The 20744-nt window shown below is 39.0% G+C and overlaps 5 non-coding genes across 5 annotated transcripts; all 5 read right to left on the bottom strand.

The window, feature by feature from the left end:
* Positions 1–1853: 1853 nt before the first annotated feature.
* Positions 1854–1972, bottom strand: LOC142347640 (5S ribosomal RNA). The gene has a single exon (XR_012760621.1). It is a non-coding gene; the product is annotated as a 5S ribosomal RNA (ribosomal RNA).
* A 3204-nt stretch (positions 1973–5176) lies between these two features.
* Positions 5177–5295, bottom strand: LOC142347628 (5S ribosomal RNA). The gene has a single exon (XR_012760610.1). It is a non-coding gene; the product is annotated as a 5S ribosomal RNA (ribosomal RNA).
* Positions 5296–8267: 2972 nt separating this feature from the next.
* LOC142347617 (5S ribosomal RNA) lies at positions 8268–8386 on the bottom strand. The gene has a single exon (XR_012760599.1). It is a non-coding gene; the product is annotated as a 5S ribosomal RNA (ribosomal RNA).
* Positions 8387–9898: 1512 nt separating this feature from the next.
* LOC142347605 (5S ribosomal RNA) lies at positions 9899–10017 on the bottom strand. The gene has a single exon (XR_012760588.1). It is a non-coding gene; the product is annotated as a 5S ribosomal RNA (ribosomal RNA).
* A 9859-nt stretch (positions 10018–19876) lies between these two features.
* LOC142347593 (5S ribosomal RNA) lies at positions 19877–19995 on the bottom strand. The gene has a single exon (XR_012760577.1). It is a non-coding gene; the product is annotated as a 5S ribosomal RNA (ribosomal RNA).
* Positions 19996–20744: the final 749 nt, after the last annotated feature.

The raw sequence follows: 20744 nt of genomic DNA, 5'->3' as shown, positions 1-20744 counted from the left end.
TATTGTATTGTAGTCTCATATTCATATACAGGATCACTTTAACTCGCCGCCTTGCGGTTTGCAAAATAGTCACTTAATACATGCAATTTTAGCCACGGTTGTGTTATAATTTATGCAATTCGTAGCCATACAGTGTATTATGACAAACGCGCAAACTTTTTGCTTCCAACCATCCACAATACAGTGGAACGGCCGCAAAACAAAGCACAGATGAATTGGGTACGAAGAACCTGTATAACCGGACATTGAACCGGAAGTATGACTTCAGTGGGTTTAGGCCGGTAATTGGGAAAATCAGTAGCCAGTTGCTTTTAGCCTAATTGTTGTGATAAACTTATTAAATAGGTAAGTATTAACTCTATTTGATAAGTTTTATTTGAATGCACTCTGCGTTAGCGGAGTGCAGCCTAAAGAATGGAACTGAGCGATTTGCACTAACTTAAAAGTTAGTTTAATAAAGGGAAATTATACAATTAGTATTGATGTTTCCGAGACAGTTCCAAATATCAAATATGCATAACACGCAAGCAGGGGAACTATTATAATGGCCTTTACAAGTATATGGGGTGTGTTTGGAGCAATGGTTACCGCTGAAATTGTCATTTACAAAAAGTATCCGCGCTCGATGAGGCTTAACTTTTTCGATCACCGAACTTTGTTTTAGTCACCAAATCGTCAATTTTAGTCCGATTTGGCTCATTTTTTGTGGGCATGCTCCACTTGAGCCATAGTTTGGGATAAAATAAAAAAATCTGGCACCGCGAACCATTTTGGACAAGTTTTTACCGATTTCCAAAAAAGTATCCGCGCTCGATGAGGCTTAACTTTTTCGATCACCGAACTTTGTTTTGGTCACCAAATCGTCAATTTTAGTCCGATTTGGCTCATTTTTTGTGGGCATGCTCCACTTGAGCCATAGTTTGGGATAAAATAAAAAAATCTGGCACCGCGAACCATTTTGGACAAGTTTTTACCGATTTCCAAAAAAGTATCCGCGCTCGATGAGGCTTAACTTTTTCGATCACCGAACTTTGTTTTAGTCACCAAATCGTCAATTTTAGTCCGATTTGGCTCATTTTTTGTGGGCATGCTCCACTTGAGCCATAGTTTGGGATAAAATAAAAAAATCTGGCACCGCGAACCATTTTGGACAAGTTTTTACCGATTTCCAAAAAAGTATCCGCGCTCGATGAGGCTTAACTTTTTCGATCACCGAACTTTGTTTTGGTCACCAAATCGTCAATTTTAGTCCGATTTGGCTCATTTTTTGTGGGCATGCTCCACTTGAGCCATAGTTTGGGATAAAATAAAAAAATCTGGCACCGCGAACCATTTTGGACAAGTTTTTACCGATTTCCAAAAAAGTATCCGCGCTCGATGAGGCTTAACTTTTTCGATCACCGAACTTTGTTTTGGTCACCAAATCGTCAATTTTAGTCCGATTTGGCTCATTTTTTGTGGGCATGCTCCACTTGAGCCATAGTTTGGGATAAAATAAAAAAAACTGGCACCGCGAACCATTTTGGACAAGTTTTTACCGATTTCCAAAAAAGTATCCGCGCTCGATGAGGCTTAACTTTTTCGATCACCGAACTTTGTTTTGGTCACCAAATCGTCAATTTTAGTCCGATTTGGCTCATTTTTTGTGGGCATGCTCCACTTGAGCCATAGTTTGGGATAAAATAAAAAAAACTGGCACCGCGAACCATTTTGGACAAGTTTTTACCGATTTCCAAAAAAGTATCCGCGCTCGATGAGGCTTAACTTTTTCGATCACCGAGGCTTTTTGAGGCTCTAAAATGTGTAAATATCGAATAAAAGTATTCTATGAGGTTTGAATACTCAAAAGAAAAAGCCTACAACACCTGGTGTTCCCAAGCGGTCACCCATCCAAGTACTAACCAGGCCCAATGTTGCTTAACTTCGGTGATCGGACGAGAACCGGTGCATTCAACATGGTATGGTCGTAGGCATTTGCGTAAGCGGGAGCGAATTTATATACAACAGTATTGTATTGTAGTCTCATATTCATATACAGGATCACTTTAACTCGCCGCCTTGCGGTTTGCAAAATAGTCACTTAATACATGCAATTTTAGCCACGGTTGTGTTATAATTTATGCAATTCGTAGCCATACAGTGTATTATGACAAACGCGCAAACTTTTTGCTTCCAACCATCCACAATACAGTGGAACGGCCGCAAAACAAAGCACAGATGAATTGGGTACGAGGAACCTGTATAACCGGACATTGAACCGGAAGTATGACTTCAGTGGGTTTAGGCCGGTAATTGGGAAAATCCGTAGCGAGTTGCTTTTAGCCTAATTGTTGTGATAAACTTATTAAATAGGTAAGTATTAACTCTATTTGATAAGTTTTATTTGAATGCACTCTGCGTTAGCGGAGTGCAGCCTAAAGAATGGAACTGAGCGATTTGCACTAACTTAAAAGTTAGTTTAATAAAGGGAAATTATACAATTAGTATTGATGTTTCCGAGACAGTTCCAAATATCAAATATGCATAACACGCAAGCAGGGGAACTATTATAATGGCCTTTACAAGTATATGGGGTGTGTTTGGAGCAATGGTTACCGCTGAAATTGTCATTTACAAAAAGTATCCGCGCTCGATGAGGCTTAACTTTTTCGATCACCGAACTTTGTTTTAGTCACCAAATCGTCAATTTTAGTCCGATTTGGCTCATTTTTTGTGGGCATGCTCCACTTGAGCCATAGTTTGGGATAAAATAAAAAAATCTGGCACCGCGAACCATTTTGGACAAGTTTTTACCGATTTCCAAAAAAGTATCCGCGCTCGATGAGGCTTAACTTTTTCGATCACCGAACTTTGTTTTGGTCACCAAATCGTCAATTTTAGTCCGATTTGGCTCATTTTTTGTGGGCATGCTCCACTTGAGCCATAGTTTGGGATAAAATAAAAAAATCTGGCACCGCGAACCATTTTGGACAAGTTTTTACCGATTTCCAAAAAAGTATCCGCGCTCGATGAGGCTTAACTTTTTCGATCACCGAACTTTGTTTTAGTCACCAAATCGTCAATTTTAGTCCGATTTGGCTCATTTTTTGTGGGCATGCTCCACTTGAGCCATAGTTTGGGATAAAATAAAAAAATCTGGCACCGCGAACCATTTTGGACAAGTTTTTACCGATTTCCAAAAAAGTATCCGCGCTCGATGAGGCTTAACTTTTTCGATCACCGAACTTTGTTTTGGTCACCAAATCGTCAATTTTAGTCCGATTTGGCTCATTTTTTGTGGGCATGCTCCACTTGAGCCATAGTTTGGGATAAAATAAAAAAATCTGGCACCGCGAACCATTTTGGACAAGTTTTTACCGATTTCCAAAAAAGTATCCGCGCTCGATGAGGCTTAACTTTTTCGATCACCGAACTTTGTTTTAGTCACCAAATCGTCAATTTTAGTCCGATTTGGCTCATTTTTTGTGGGCATGCTCCACTTGAGCCATAGTTTGGGATAAAATAAAAAAATCTGGCACCGCGAACCATTTTGGACAAGTTTTTACCGATTTCCAAAAAAGTATCCGCGCTCGATGAGGCTTAACTTTTTCGATCACCGAACTTTGTTTTGGTCACCAAATCGTCAATTTTAGTCCGATTTGGCTCATTTTTTGTGGGCATGCTCCACTTGAGCCATAGTTTGGGATAAAATAAAAAAATCTGGCACCGCGAACCATTTTGGACAAGTTTTTACCGATTTCCAAAAAAGTATCCGCGCTCGATGAGGCTTAACTTTTTCGATCACCGAACTTTGTTTTAGTCACCAAATCGTCAATTTTAGTCCGATTTGGCTCATTTTTTGTGGGCATGCTCCACTTGAGCCATAGTTTGGGATAAAATAAAAAAATCTGGCACCGCGAACCATTTTGGACAAGTTTTTACCGATTTCCAAAAAAGTATCCGCGCTCGATGAGGCTTAACTTTTTCGATCACCGAACTTTGTTTTGGTCACCAAATCGTCAATTTTAGTCCGATTTGGCTCATTTTTTGTGGGCATGCTCCACTTGAGCCATAGTTTGGGATAAAATAAAAAAATCTGGCACCGCGAACCATTTTGGACAAGTTTTTACCGATTTCCAAAAAAGTATCCGCGCTCGATGAGGCTTAACTTTTTCGATCACCGAACTTTGTTTTAGTCACCAAATCGTCAATTTTAGTCCGATTTGGCTCATTTTTTGTGGGCATGCTCCACTTGAGCCATAGTTTGGGATAAAATAAAAAAATCTGGCACCGCGAACCATTTTGGACAAGTTTTTACCGATTTCCAAAAAAGTATCCGCGCTCGATGAGGCTTAACTTTTTCGATCACCGAACTTTGTTTTGGTCACCAAATCGTCAATTTTAGTCCGATTTGGCTCATTTTTTGTGGGCATGCTCCACTTGAGCCATAGTTTGGGATAAAATAAAAAAATCTGGCACCGCGAACCATTTTGGACAAGTTTTTACCGATTTCCAAAAAAGTATCCGCGCTCGATGAGGCTTAACTTTTTCGATCACCGAACTTTGTTTTGGTCACCAAATCGTCAATTTTAGTCCGATTTGGCTCATTTTTTGTGGGCATGCTCCACTTGAGCCATAGTTTGGGATAAAATAAAAAAATCTGGCACCGCGAACCATTTTGGACAAGTTTTTACCGATTTCCAAAAAAGTATCCGCGCTCGATGAGGCTTAACTTTTTCGATCACCGAACTTTGTTTTGGTCACCAAATCGTCAATTTTAGTCCGATTTGGCTCATTTTTTGTGGGCATGCTCCACTTGAGCCATAGTTTGGGATAAAATAAAAAAAACTGGCACCGCGAACCATTTTGGACAAGTTTTTACCGATTTCCAAAAAAGTATCCGCGCTCGATGAGGCTTAACTTTTTCGATCACCGAACTTTGTTTTGGTCACCAAATCGTCAATTTTAGTCCGATTTGGCTCATTTTTTGTGGGCATGCTCCACTTGAGCCATAGTTTGGGATAAAATAAAAAAAACTGGCACCGCGAACCATTTTGGACAAGTTTTTACCGATTTCCAAAAAAGTATCCGCGCTCGATGAGGCTTAACTTTTTCGATCACCGAGGCTTTTTGAGGCTCTAAAATGTGTAAATATCGAATAAAAGTATTCTATGAGGTTTGAATACTCAAAAGAAAAAGCCTACAACACCTGGTGTTCCCAAGCGGTCACCCATCCAAGTACTAACCAGGCCCAATGTTGCTTAACTTCGGTGATCGGACGAGAACCGGTGCATTCAACATGGTATGGTCGTAGGCATTTGCGTAAGCGGGAGCGAATTTATATACAACAGTATTGTATTGTAGTCTCATATTCATATACAGGATCACTTTAACTCGCCGCCTTGCGGTTTGCAAAATAGTCACTTAATACATGCAATTTTAGCCACGGTTGTGTTATAATTTATGCAATTCGTAGCCATACAGTGTATTATGACAAACGCGCAAACTTTTTGCTTCCAACCATCCACAATACAGTGGAACGGCCGCAAAACAAAGCACAGAAAGTTAGTTTAATAAAGGGAAATTATACAATTAGTATTGATGTTTCCGAGACAGTTCCAAATATCAAATATGCATAACACGCAAGCAGGGGAACTATTATAATGGCCTTTACAAGTATATGGGGTGTGTTTGGAGCAATGGTTACCGCTGAAATTGTCATTTACAAAAAGTATCCGCGCTCGATGAGGCTTAACTTTTTCGATCACCGAACTTTGTTTTAGTCACCAAATCGTCAATTTTAGTCCGATTTGGCTCATTTTTTGTGGGCATGCTCCACTTGAGCCATAGTTTGGGATAAAATAAAAAAATCTGGCACCGCGAACCATTTTGGACAAGTTTTTACCGATTTCCAAAAAAGTATCCGCGCTCGATGAGGCTTAACTTTTTCGATCACCGAACTTTGTTTTGGTCACCAAATCGTCAATTTTAGTCCGATTTGGCTCATTTTTTGTGGGCATGCTCCACTTGAGCCATAGTTTGGGATAAAATAAAAAAATCTGGCACCGCGAACCATTTTGGACAAGTTTTTACCGATTTCCAAAAAAGTATCCGCGCTCGATGAGGCTTAACTTTTTCGATCACCGAACTTTGTTTTAGTCACCAAATCGTCAATTTTAGTCCGATTTGGCTCATTTTTTGTGGGCATGCTCCACTTGAGCCATAGTTTGGGATAAAATAAAAAAATCTGGCACCGCGAACCATTTTGGACAAGTTTTTACCGATTTCCAAAAAAGTATCCGCGCTCGATGAGGCTTAACTTTTTCGATCACCGAACTTTGTTTTGGTCACCAAATCGTCAATTTTAGTCCGATTTGGCTCATTTTTTGTGGGCATGCTCCACTTGAGCCATAGTTTGGGATAAAATAAAAAAATCTGGCACCGCGAACCATTTTGGACAAGTTTTTACCGATTTCCAAAAAAGTATCCGCGCTCGATGAGGCTTAACTTTTTCGATCACCGAACTTTGTTTTAGTCACCAAATCGTCAATTTTAGTCCGATTTGGCTCATTTTTTGTGGGCATGCTCCACTTGAGCCATAGTTTGGGATAAAATAAAAAAATCTGGCACCGCGAACCATTTTGGACAAGTTTTTACCGATTTCCAAAAAAGTATCCGCGCTCGATGAGGCTTAACTTTTTCGATCACCGAACTTTGTTTTAGTCACCAAATCGTCAATTTTAGTCCGATTTGGCTCATTTTTTGTGGGCATGCTCCACTTGAGCCATAGTTTGGGATAAAATAAAAAAATCTGGCACCGCGAACCATTTTGGACAAGTTTTTACCGATTTCCAAAAAAGTATCCGCGCTCGATGAGGCTTAACTTTTTCGATCACCGAACTTTGTTTTAGTCACCAAATCGTCAATTTTAGTCCGATTTGGCTCATTTTTTGTGGGCATGCTCCACTTGAGCCATAGTTTGGGATAAAATAAAAAAATCTGGCACCGCGAACCATTTTGGACAAGTTTTTACCGATTTCCAAAAAAGTATCCGCGCTCGATGAGGCTTAACTTTTTCGATCACCGAACTTTGTTTTAGTCACCAAATCGTCAATTTTAGTCCGATTTGGCTCATTTTTTGTGGGCATGCTCCACTTGAGCCATAGTTTGGGATAAAATAAAAAAATCTGGCACCGCGAACCATTTTGGACAAGTTTTTACCGATTTCCAAAAAAGTATCCGCGCTCGATGAGGCTTAACTTTTTCGATCACCGAACTTTGTTTTGGTCACCAAATCGTCAATTTTAGTCCGATTTGGCTCATTTTTTGTGGGCATGCTCCACTTGAGCCATAGTTTGGGATAAAATAAAAAAATCTGGCACCGCGAACCATTTTGGACAAGTTTTTACCGATTTCCAAAAAAGTATCCGCGCTCGATGAGGCTTAACTTTTTCGATCACCGAACTTTGTTTTGGTCACCAAATCGTCAATTTTAGTCCGATTTGGCTCATTTTTTGTGGGCATGCTCCACTTGAGCCATAGTTTGGGATAAAATAAAAAAATCTGGCACCGCGAACCATTTTGGACAAGTTTTTACCGATTTCCAAAAAAGTATCCGCGCTCGATGAGGCTTAACTTTTTCGATCACCGAACTTTGTTTTGGTCACCAAATCGTCAATTTTAGTCCGATTTGGCTCATTTTTTGTGGGCATGCTCCACTTGAGCCATAGTTTGGGATAAAATAAAAAAATCTGGCACCGCGAACCATTTTGGACAAGTTTTTACCGATTTCCAAAAAAGTATCCGCGCTCGATGAGGCTTAACTTTTTCGATCACCGAACTTTGTTTTGGTCACCAAATCGTCAATTTTAGTCCGATTTGGCTCATTTTTTGTGGGCATGCTCCACTTGAGCCATAGTTTGGGATAAAATAAAAAAATCTGGCACCGCGAACCATTTTGGACAAGTTTTTACCGATTTCCAAAAAAGTATCCGCGCTCGATGAGGCTTAACTTTTTCGATCACCGAACTTTGTTTTGGTCACCAAATCGTCAATTTTAGTCCGATTTGGCTCATTTTTTGTGGGCATGCTCCACTTGAGCCATAGTTTGGGATAAAATAAAAAAATCTGGCACCGCGAACCATTTTGGACAAGTTTTTACCGATTTCCAAAAAACTATCCGCGCTCGATGAGGCTTAACTTTTTCGATCACCGAGGCTTTTTGAGGCTCTAAAATGTGTAAATATCGAATAAAAGTATTCTATGAGGTTTGAATACTCAAAAGAAAAAGCCTACAACACCTGGTGTTCCCAAGCGGTCACCCATCCAAGTACTAACCAGGCCCAATGTTGCTTAACTTCGGTGATCGGACGAGAACCGGTGCATTCAACATGGTATGGTCGTAGGCATTTGCGTAAGCGGGAGCGAATTTATATACAACAGTATTGTATTGTAGTCTCATATTCATATACAGGATCACTTTAACTCGCCGCCTTGCGGTTTGCAAAATAGTCACTTAATACATGCAATTTTAGCCACGGTTGTGTTATAATTTATGCAATTCGTAGCCATACAGTGTATTATGACAAACGCGCAAACTTTTTGCTTCCAACCATCCACAATACAGTGGAACGGCCGCAAAACAAAGCACAGATGAATTGGGTACGAGGAACCTGTATAACCGGACATTGAACCGGAAGTACGACTTCAGTGGGTTTAGGCCGGTAATTGGGAAAATCAGTAGCCAGTTGCTTTTAGCCTAATTGTTGTGATAAACTTATTAAATAGGTAAGTATTAACTCTATTTGATAAGCTTTATTTGAATGCACTCTGCGTTAGCGGAGTGCAGCCTAAAGAATGGAACTGAGCGATTTGCACTAAGTTAAAAGTTAGTTTAATAAAGGGAAATTATACAATTAGTATTGATGTTTCCGAGACAGTTCCAAATATCAAATATGCATAACACGCAAGCAGGGGAACTATTATAATGGCCTTTACAAGTATATGGGGTGTGTTTGGAGCAATGGTTACCGCTGAAATTGTCATTTACAAAAAGTATCCGCGCTCGATGAGGCTTAACTTTTTCGATCACCGAACTTTGTTTTGGTCACCAAATCGTCAATTTTAGTCCGATTTGGCTCATTTTTTGTGGGCATGCTCCACTTGAGCCATAGTTTGGGATAAAATAAAAAAATCTGGCACCGCGAACCATTTTGGACAAGTTTTTACCGATTTCCAAAAAAGTATCCGCGCTCGATGAGGCTTAACTTTTTCGATCACCGAACTTTGTTTTGGTCACCAAATCGTCAATTTTAGTCCGATTTGGCTCATTTTTTGTGGGCATGCTCCACTTGAGCCATAGTTTGGGATAAAATAAAAAAATCTGGCACCGCGAACCATTTTGGACAAGTTTTTACCGATTTCCAAAAAAGTATCCGCGCTCGATGAGGCTTAACTTTTTCGATCACCGAACTTTGTTTTGGTCACCAAATCGTCAATTTTAGTCCGATTTGGCTCATTTTTTGTGGGCATGCTCCACTTGAGCCATAGTTTGGGATAAAATAAAAAAATCTGGCACCGCGAACCATTTTGGACAAGTTTTTACCGATTTCCAAAAAAGTATCCGCGCTCGATGAGGCTTAACTTTTTCGATCACCGAACTTTGTTTTGGTCACCAAATCGTCAATTTTAGTCCGATTTGGCTCATTTTTTGTGGGCATGCTCCACTTGAGCCATAGTTTGGGATAAAATAAAAAAATCTGGCACCGCGAACCATTTTGGACAAGTTTTTACCGATTTCCAAAAAAGTATCCGCGCTCGATGAGGCTTAACTTTTTCGATCACCGAGGCTTTTTGAGGCTCTAAAATGTGTAAATATCGAATAAAAGTATTCTATGAGGTTTGAATACTCAAAAGAAAAAGCCTACAACACCTGGTGTTCCCAAGCGGTCACCCATCCAAGTACTAACCAGGCCCAATGTTGCTTAACTTCGGTGATCGGACGAGAACCGGTGCATTCAACATGGTATGGTCGTAGGCATTTGCGTAAGCGGGAGCGAATTTATATACAACAGTATTGTATTGTAGTCTCATATTCATATACAGGATCACTTTAACTCGCCGCCTTGCGGTTTGCAAAATAGTCACTTAATACATGCAATTTTAGCCACGGTTGTGTTATAATTTATGCAATTCGTAGCCATACAGTGTATTATGACAAACGCGCAAACTTTTTGCTTCCAACCATCCACAATACAGTGGAACGGCCGCAAAACAAAGCACAGATGAATTGGGTACGAAGAACCTGTATAACCGGACATTGAACCGGAAGTATGACTTCAGTGGGTTTAGGCCGGTAATTGGGAAAATCAGTAGCCAGTTGCTTTTAGCCTAATTGTTGTGATGATGATAAGCATTCTGATAATGTCACTCTCGGATTATTACCGCAAAGTGTGATAGGAAAGCGAAAGCAAGTACTCCACTTTGTGCAGGAACGTCCTTTGGGAGTGAGTCTTTTATAAAAAGAGATTTTTCACTAAAAGCTGCTTTTTCACTAAGATTTAAAATCCTGGCTTTTTCTTTTACCTTTTTCTCCTAATTTTACTCTTCAAAATTTCTTTTAAATCCCTTTCCTCCTTAGCTTTAGCTTTTTAAGTTCCTCTTTTTAAGTTGCTCTCTCCTTTACTGTAGAGCGCTTAGAGTTCTTATTAAGTTAACTTCTGAGTTTTCCAAAACACTAATTTTTATTTGAGAAACCTTTCGTTTGTCACAATCTACTTTTCATAAGTCTTCGTCTTCAAACAATTAAGTTTTCCCCTATGGGGGAGAACACTATCCCCTCGTTGATTACGCCTACTCCCAGCGAAAACCAAAATATGTATTCTTCAATCACTCAAAAAGGCTTGTCGAAAGAAACCAACTCAAGCGAATTCCAGATCATGCAAATTATTCCTCCTTTTACGAAATCAATTATTTCAAACACAGATTCTTTGAACAACGCCTATCTTCAGTGTGCTAAATCAATACTGCACGAATTCCCGCAAGAAGCACGAAATCAAATAACAATCAGCAAAACATTCGCATACATAAGAGACAAAAGACTTCATTCGCTGACTGTTGTTTCACCACCAACTGTCAAAAAGCAATACCATTCGATTAGATCCAGAGGCCTAAAATTACTAGGCAAAACCGTTTTTCCTATGGGCAAACATTTCCTCAACACAGAAAAATCATTCTATCCTAGAAGATACAATGTCAAATTCAGTAATCTCCCTTATGTTTGCACAGACACTGAAGCCCTGAAACTAATAGATCTTCCAGAGGGAATAGAACATAGCCCCACAATTATTCAAATGAAAGACAACATAGGAGGCGATCTCATCTTCAATGGTTATGCAACACTGAGTGTGACAGTGAAAAACGCAACTGAAGAGGAAAGATTAAAAACTTGGTCATATGAAAATCGGATCGCAGAATTCAAAGAATGGAACAGCTTAGAGATCAAGTTCCATGCTCCCTCATTACATAACTGCAGTTACTGTGAAGAAAGCAAACTACAGTATCGGGGACACCATAAAGATTGGTGCTACTTATGGCAAAACCAGCTACAAAGAATCAAAAATGTGCAAAACATAAACAAAGAAACAAAGAATAATCGTGCTGAAAAGCAGAAACCAACAAATTTTCATAAAGCTCCCGGAACTGAAACAATCAGTGACACCTCCTCTTGCAACTTGACCATAGATGAAGAGGAAGTGGAAGAAACTTATACAGAAGAAATTTGTAGTGGCACAACAGAAAATGCTACAGTAATAGAACAAGAAACAGAAAACGCTGACAAAACCTCAACCAACATACAAAACGCTGAATGTAATGATTCCGCCTATCTTAATACAGAGAAGTTTCAATCTTTAGAGCTTGATAATAGTGCTGTTCTCAAACAGTACAGACCAGGCGCCAAAAGGCCACTTAGTGAAACACAAAAACAACAAAACGCGCAAATCGCAAAACACTTCTTGAACGATCAGTGGATTAAGAAGAAAAATCAGTTCGAACAAAACAAAAATGATTGAGCACAAAGTTTTCTGTTTGAATTCATGTGGCCTTAAGAGCCCGAAAAAATTCTTCGCAATAATCGAAAAATGCTACAAATTAGCTAGCGGAACTTTATTCATTTTGTGTATCCAAGAATCGAAAATTCCAGCTCTATCTCGTTCACACGAAACAGTTCTTGAGCAATACAAATTACGCTATCATCTAGTGCCTGCAATAAACTGCAGTGGAGGTTTAGTTACAGTTTGGAGTGAAGAACTAAAAACTGATAATCAAATACTGCAATCACGAGATCACTCTGGAATTAATTTTACGGAACTCAATCTAACTGTATTCAATGTATATCTGAATACAAGCTCCTATTGTGAAAAGTTGAAGCAATTAAGCTCAAATCTCTCGAAACTCAACACGGAACGATCTATTGTTTTAGCAGGGGATTTTAATGCTTTCAGTCATGATTCGCGAAACACATCAACTGCTCTTCGAAGCGTAGACGATAGAGTTAAGCGATTTGTAAAACTCCAAACGGTTACAGAGCATGCTCTACTATTTGATGCAGCGGTAGAACTGGACGTACTTGATTTCACACACTATGACAAAAGAACATCGTCTTTTTCACGAATAGACTATTTTTTTACAAACCAAACCCAGTACAGCGAAATGAAAGTACATCGGAGCAATTTCTCAGATCACATGCTGTTAGAGCTAAGCAACAAAAGCGAAGAAAAAGAACGAGGCCAAAGCTTTTGGAAAATGAACGATGCTATTTTATTTCCAAACAAAGAGTACATCAAAACAGAAATAGAAGCCTTTGGAATGAACTGTTTGACACATGAAAGTTATGAAGAGCTGAAGTGCCACATACGTGATGTCTGCCAAGCCTTAGCTATTAATAAATCAAAAATCTTAAGCTCGCAAATGAAAAACATCCTGGCCGAAGAGAAAAGGCTGAGAGAACAAATACAAAATCATGACTCCAATGAAAAAATTTTAAAACGATATAATGATACAGTCTCGAAAATAAATGCGTATGACAACAACAAACAAAAAGATCAGTTCATCCACTTCAAGAAACTGACCCAATCATGCGAACTTGGAAACGCGAAAGACTTGAAAACTTGGGCAAAGCAAAAAAACAACACGAACAATATTACTTCACTTAGGGTTGGTGCAAGTGTTACAACAAATCAGGAAGAAATCATCAAAGTCTTTGAAAACCATTTTTCACAGCTTTACAAAAGCAAGAAAAAAGGCTCTTTTGAGATTTTTCTTGACCATTTGAACGAGCGCAAAAACGAAGCAACAAATGATGTAAATGAAATCACCATAGATGAAGTATTGAAAGCAATTAACAAACTCAATGCAAAGAGCTCACCGGGTTCGGATGGAATAACCTCAAACTTTTACAAGATTTTTAAGAGAGAAATGGCCCCATTGCTACAAAGCGTTTTCAACAATATTGTTCGAACTGAAAAAGTCCCTGAAAGCCAAAATATTGCAATCTTAAAACTTCTGCCTAAAACTGATAATCCGAGAACTGTTGATGAATTTAGACCTATAAGCTTGCTGAACACTGACCTCAAAATTCTATCACACATTCTATCTGCCAGAATCATAATAGATCTTGAAGACATAATAGGCCAACATCAGCATGCATACTTGAGCAAAAGACAAATCCATATAGCATTAAATAAAGTTCGAAAAGCCCATAAGCATTTAAATAACAGCAAATGCCTTGTGAATCTGGATTTTTCAAAAGCTTTTGACAAAGTAGACAGAGATTACATCTTCGCCCTTCTCGATAAAATTGGCATTGACCAATACACAAAATCTGCCATCAGAACAGTTTACAATGAGACGAAAGCAATTATTGAAATCAATGGCTACCTTTCCAAAACAATTGTACTACAACGCGGAGTTAGGCAAGGTTGTCCCCTTTCAGCTTTACTTTTCATACTTGCTGTTGAGCCCTTGCTTTGCTGTATAGACAACTCACCACATATTAAAGGATTCACCAGCTCAAAAACAGTGGCTTATGCAGACGACATTACTTGCTCAATACGCATATCATCGATTGAAGGACTATTTGACACCGTCAAAGATTTTTGCGATTGCACTCAACTAGAAATCAACGTCAAAAAGAGTGAGATCCTGTCAACGAGAGACATAGCTTTCTATAAAACTGTACGTGTAACAAAAATCCTGGGCATTAAATTCTTTACTGATAAATCATCAACAAACTTACTTGATCTCATCAAAACACAAATTGCCATTTACATGCGCTTCATTTCTCGATCGAAAACTTTAAGAGCCAAGAGACAAATCATTGAAACTTTTATCCTTCCAAAGTTCCTGTATTATTCAAGACACACGGACACAACAGTAAATATTCTGACGAATGTTCAAAAACTCATCAACAATCTACTAAAAACTGGTGACAAAATGGAAATTAGAAGTGAAGTTCTTTACCAATCTGTTGCTGTGGGCGGTATCTCTCTTCCACATATTACATCAAAAATAATCTCAGCAAAACTGATAGACGAAATTAACTCATCAAACGAGAACGATGTTTCCTTTCCAAATGACTTAACAATTTTGTTAAAATCTTTAAAGCTCAAAGTCTCTCAAACTGACAACAGTATCCTTCTGTTTAAGAACAACATCGAAACTTCCCTGAGACTTAACAAAGCCTTAAGAACAAGTGAGATTTACTGGTATATCATTGCTCAAGTCTTTCCAACAAGTTTTATCGAGGACCGCTTAAACAAATCCGTCATAAAGTACAATTGTTCAACGAAAGAATTAACTCTCTTTAGCAAAAATATCTGGAAATTTTACAAACTTTTGCCACAACAACAAAATCTTTTATATCGCCTTGCCTTCAATTGTCTTGTCGACAAACAGATTAGATGGATGAAAAATTTTTCAGAGTCACCAATTTGCAGCTATTGCGAAAAAGAGTTTGAAACATCGGAACATTTAATTCTCAAATGCGAACAATTATCTGGAGCGAGAAGTACCCTAAGGCTGAATAGTTGGCGCGACGTCTTTGTAAATATGAAAGTTGAAACTCTTAGATTTACCGCAAGTGTCCTAAATGGATCCTGGCAAGAAACCCCTGAACAAACAAAAAACTATTTGAATTTTGTACTTAATTTGTAAAGCTTCAGCAATGAAATCTGATAAATGTTCCTTGTAAATACCAACTGTAACGATTCATCAAAGAAACCTGCTGAATTATTTCAACATCATTGTAAATAACAACTGTAAATAATAGCATCTGAATTTATTATTTAAAAGCCTAATTGTTGTGATAAACTTATTAAATAGGTAAGTATTAACTCTATTTGATAAGTTTTATTTGAATGCACTCTGCGTTAGCGGAGTGCAGCCTAAAGAATGGAACTGAGCGATTTGCACTAAGTTAAAAGTTAGTTTAATAAAGGGAAATTATACAATTAGTATTGATGTTTCCGAGACAGTTCCAAATATCAAATATGCATAACACGCAAGCAGGGGAACTATTATAATGGCCTTTACAAGTATATGGGGTGTGTTTGGAGCAATGGTTACCGCTGAAATTGTCATTTACAAAAAGTATCCGCGCTCGATGAGGCTTAACTTTTTCGATCACCGAACTTTGTTTTGGTCACCAAATCGTCAATTTTAGTCCGATTTGGCTCATTTTTTGTGGGCATGCTCCACTTGAGCCATAGTTTGGGATAAAATAAAAAAATCTGGCACCGCGAACCATTTTGGACAAGTTTTTACCGATTTCCAAAAAAGTATCCGCGCTCGATGAGGCTTAACTTTTTCGATCACCGAACTTTGTTTTGGTCACCAAATCGTCAATTTTAGTCCGATTTGGCTCATTTTTTGTGGGCATGCTCCACTTGAGCCATAGTTTGGGATAAAATAAAAAAATCTGGCACCGCGAACCATTTTGGACAAGTTTTTACCGATTTCCAAAAAAGTATCCGCGCTCGATGAGGCTTAACTTTTTCGATCACCGAACTTTGTTTTGGTCACCAAATCGTCAATTTTAGTCCGATTTGGCTCATTTTTTGTGGGCATGCTCCACTTGAGCCATAGTTTGGGATAAAATAAAAAAATCTGGCACCGCGAACCATTTTGGACAAGTTTTTACCGATTTCCAAAAAAGTATCCGCGCTCGATGAGGCTTAACTTTTTCGATCACCGAACTTTGTTTTGGTCACCAAATCGTCAATTTTAGTCCGATTTGGCTCATTTTTTGTGGGCATGCTCCACTTGAGCCATAGTTTGGGATAAAATAAAAAAATCTGGCACCGCGAACCATTTTGGACAAGTTTTTACCGATTTCCAAAAAAGTATCCGCGCTCGATGAGGCTTAACTTTTTCGATCACCGAACTTTGTTTTGGTCACCAAATCGTCAATTTTAGTCCGATTTGGCTCATTTTTTGTGGGCATGCTCCACTTGAGCCATAGTTTGGGATAAAATAAAAAAATCTGGCACCGCGAACCATTTTGGACAAGTTTTTACCGATTTCCAAAAAAGTATCCGCGCTCGATGAGGCTTAACTTTTTCGATCACCGAACTTTGTTTTGGTCACCAAATCGTCAATTTTAGTCCGATTTGGCTCATTTTTTGTGGGCATGCTCCACTTGAGCCATAGTTTGGGATAAAATAAAAAAATCTGGCACCGCGAACCATTTTGGACAAGTTTTTACCGATTTCCAAAAAAGTATCCGCGCTCGATGAGGCTTAACTTTTTCGATCACCGAACTTTGTTTTGGTCACCAAATCGTCAATTTTAGTCCGATTTGGCTCATTTTTTGTGGGCATGCTCCACTTGAGCCATAGTTTGGGATAAAATAAAAAAATCTGGCACCGCGAACCATTTTGGACAAGTTTTTACCGATTTCCAAAAAAGTATCCGCGCTCGATGAGGCTTAACTTTTTCGATCACCGAACTTTGTTTTGGTCACCAAATCGTCAATTTTAGTCCGATTTGGCTCATTTTTTGTGGGCATGCTCCACTTGAGCCATAGTTTGGGATAAAATAAAAAAATCTGGCACCGCGAACCGTTTTGGACAAGTTTTTACCGATTTCCAAAAAAGTATCCGCGCTCGATGAGGCTTAACTTTTTCGATCACCGAACTTTGTTTTGGTCACCAAATCGTCAATTTTAGTCCGATTTGGCTCATTTTTTGTGGGCATGCTCCACTTGAGCCATAGTTTGGGATAAAATAAAAAAATCTGGCACCGCGAACCATTTTGGACAAGTTTTTACCGATTTCCAAAAAAGTATCCGCGCTCGATGAGGCTTAACTTTTTCGATCACCGAACTTTGTTTTGGTCACCAAATCGTCAATTTTAGTCCGATTTGGCTCATTTTTTGTGGGCATGCTCCACTTGAGCCATAGTTTGGGATAAAATAAAAAAATCTGGCACCGCGAACCATTTTGGACAAGTTTTTACCGATTTCCAAAAAAGTATCCGCGCTCGATGAAGCTTAACTTTTTCGATCACCGAACTTTGTTTTGGTCACCAAATCGTCAATTTTAGTCCGATTTGGCTCATTTTTTGTGGGCATGCTCCACTTGAGCCATAGTTTGGGATAAAATAAAAAAATCTGGCACCGCGAACCATTTTGGACAAGTTTTTACCGATTTCCAAAAAAGTATCCGCGCTCGATGAGGCTTAACTTTTTCGATCACCGAACTTTGTTTTGGTCACCAAATCGTCAATTTTAGTCCGATTTGGCTCATTTTTTGTGGGCATGCTCCACTTGAGCCATAGTTTGGGATAAAATAAAAAAATCTGGCACCGCGAACCATTTTGGACAAGTTTTTACCGATTTCCAAAAAAGTATCCGCGCTCGATGAGGCTTAACTTTTTCGATCACCGAACTTTGTTTTGGTCACCAAATCGTCAATTTTAGTCCGATTTGGCTCATTTTTTGTGGGCATGCTCCACTTGAGCCATAGTTTGGGATAAAATAAAAAAATCTGGCACCGCGAACCATTTTGGACAAGTTTTTACCGATTTCCAAAAAAGTATCCGCGCTCGATGAGGCTTAACTTTTTCGATCACCGAACTTTGTTTTGGTCACCAAATCGTCAATTTTAGTCCGATTTGGCTCATTTTTTGTGGGCATGCTCCACTTGAGCCATAGTTTGGGATAAAATAAAAAAATCTGGCACCGCGAACCATTTTGGACAAGTTTTTACCGATTTCCAAAAAAGTATCCGCGCTCGATGAGGCTTAACTTTTTCGATCACCGAACTTTGTTTTGGTCACCAAATCGTCAATTTTAGTCCGATTTGGCTCATTTTTTGTGGGCATGCTCCACTTGAGCCATAGTTTGGGATAAAATAAAAAAATCTGGCACCGCGAACCATTTTGGACAAGTTTTTACCGATTTCCAAAAAAGTATCCGCGCTCGATGAGGCTTAACTTTTTCGATCACCGAACTTTGTTTTGGTCACCAAATCGTCAATTTTAGTCCGATTTGGCTCATTTTTTGTGGGCATGCTCCACTTGAGCCATAGTTTGGGATAAAATAAAAAAATCTGGCACCGCGAACCATTTTGGACAAGTTTTTACCGATTTCCAAAAAAGTATCCGCGCTCGATGAGGCTTAACTTTTTCGATCACCGAACTTTGTTTTGGTCACCAAATCGTCAATTTTAGTCCGATTTGGCTCATTTTTTGTGGGCATGCTCCACTTGAGCCATAGTTTGGGATAAAATAAAAAAATCTGGCACCGCGAACCATTTTGGACAAGTTTTTACCGATTTCCAAAAAAGTATCCGCGCTCGATGAGGCTTAACTTTTTCGATCACCGAACTTTGTTTTGGTCACCAAATCGTCAATTTTAGTCCGATTTGGCTCATTTTTTGTGGGCATGCTCCACTTGAGCCATAGTTTGGGATAAAATAAAAAAATCTGGCACCGCGAACCATTTTGGACAAGTTTTTACCGATTTCCAAAAAAGTATCCGCGCTCGATGAGGCTTAACTTTTTCGATCACCGAACTTTGTTTTGGTCACCAAATCGTCAATTTTAGTCCGATTTGGCTCATTTTTTGTGGGCATGCTCCACTTGAGCCATAGTTTGGGATAAAATAAAAAAATCTGGCACCGCGAACCATTTTGGACAAGTTTTTACCGATTTCCAAAAAAGTATCCGCGCTCGATGAGGCTTAACTTTTTCGATCACCGAACTTTGTTTTGGTCACCAAATCGTCAATTTTAGTCCGATTTGGCTCATTTTTTGTGGGCATGCTCCACTTGAGCCATAGTTTGGGATAAAATAAAAAAATCTGGCACCGCGAACCATTTTGGACAAGTTTTTACCGATTTCCAAAAAAGTATCCGCGCTCGATGAGGCTTAACTTTTTCGATCACCGAACTTTGTTTTGGTCACCAAATCGTCAATTTTAGTCCGATTTGGCTCATTTTTTGTGGGCATGCTCCACTTGAGCCATAGTTTGGGATAAAATAAAAAAATCTGGCACCGCGAACCATTTTGGACAAGTTTTTACCGATTTCCAAAAAAGTATCCGCGCTCGATGAGGCTTAACTTTTTCGATCACCGAACTTTGTTTTGGTCACCAAATCGTCAATTTTAGTCCGATTTGGCTCATTTTTTGTGGGCAAGCTCCACTTGAGCCATAGTTTGGGATAAAATAAAAAAATCTGGCACCGCGAACCATTTTGGACAAGTTTTTACCGATTTCCAAAAAAGTATCCGCGCTCGATGAGGCTTAACTTTTTCGATCACCGAGGCTTTTTGAGGCTCTAAAATGTGTAAATATCGAATAAAAGTATTCTATGAGGTTTGAATACTCAAAAGAAAAAGCCTACAACACCTGGTGTTCCCAAGCGGTCACCCATCCAAGTACTAACCAGGCCCAATGTTGCTTAACTTCGGTGATCGGACGAGAACCGGTGCATTCAACATGGTATGGTCGTAGGCATTTGCGTAAGCGGGAGCGAATTTATATACAACAGTATTGTATTGTAGTCTCATATTCATATACAGGATAACTTTAACTCGCCGCCTTGCGGTTTGCAAAATAGTCACTTAATACATGCAATTTTAGCCACGGTTGTGTTATAATTTATGCAATTCGTAGCCATACAGTGTATTATGACAAACGCGCAAACTTTTTGCTTCCAACCATCCACAATACAGTGGAACGGCCGCAAAACAAAGCACAGATGAATTGGGTACGAAGAACCTGTATAACCGGACATTGAACCGGAAGTATGACTTCAGTGGGTTTAGGCCGGTAATTGGGAAAATCAGTAGCCAGTTGCTTTTAGCCTAATTGTTGTGATAAACTTATTAAATAGGTAAGTATTAACTCTATTTGATAAGTTTTATTTGAATGCACTCTGCGTTAGCGGAGTGCAGCCTAAAGAATGGAACTGAGCGATTTGCACTAAGTTAAAAGTTAGTTTAATAAAGGGAAATTATACAATTAGTATTGATGTTTCCGAGACAGTTCCAAATATCAAATATGCATAACACGCAAGCAGGGGAACTATTATAATGGCCTTTACAAGTATATGGGGTGTGTTTGGAGCAATGGTTACCGCTGAAATTGTCATTTACAAAAAGTATCCGCGCTCGATGAGGCTTAACTTTTTCGATCACCGAACTTTGTTTTGGTCACCAAATCGTCAATTTTAGTCCGATTTGGCTCATTTTTTGTGGGCATG

Source organism: Convolutriloba macropyga, chromosome 9, assembly GCF_964194025.1.
Source record: "Convolutriloba macropyga chromosome 9, txConMacr16.3, whole genome shotgun sequence".
NCBI classification, from domain to species: domain Eukaryota; kingdom Metazoa; phylum Xenacoelomorpha; order Acoela; family Convolutidae; genus Convolutriloba; species Convolutriloba macropyga.
This window is presented reverse-complemented; position numbering and strand designations above follow the sequence as displayed.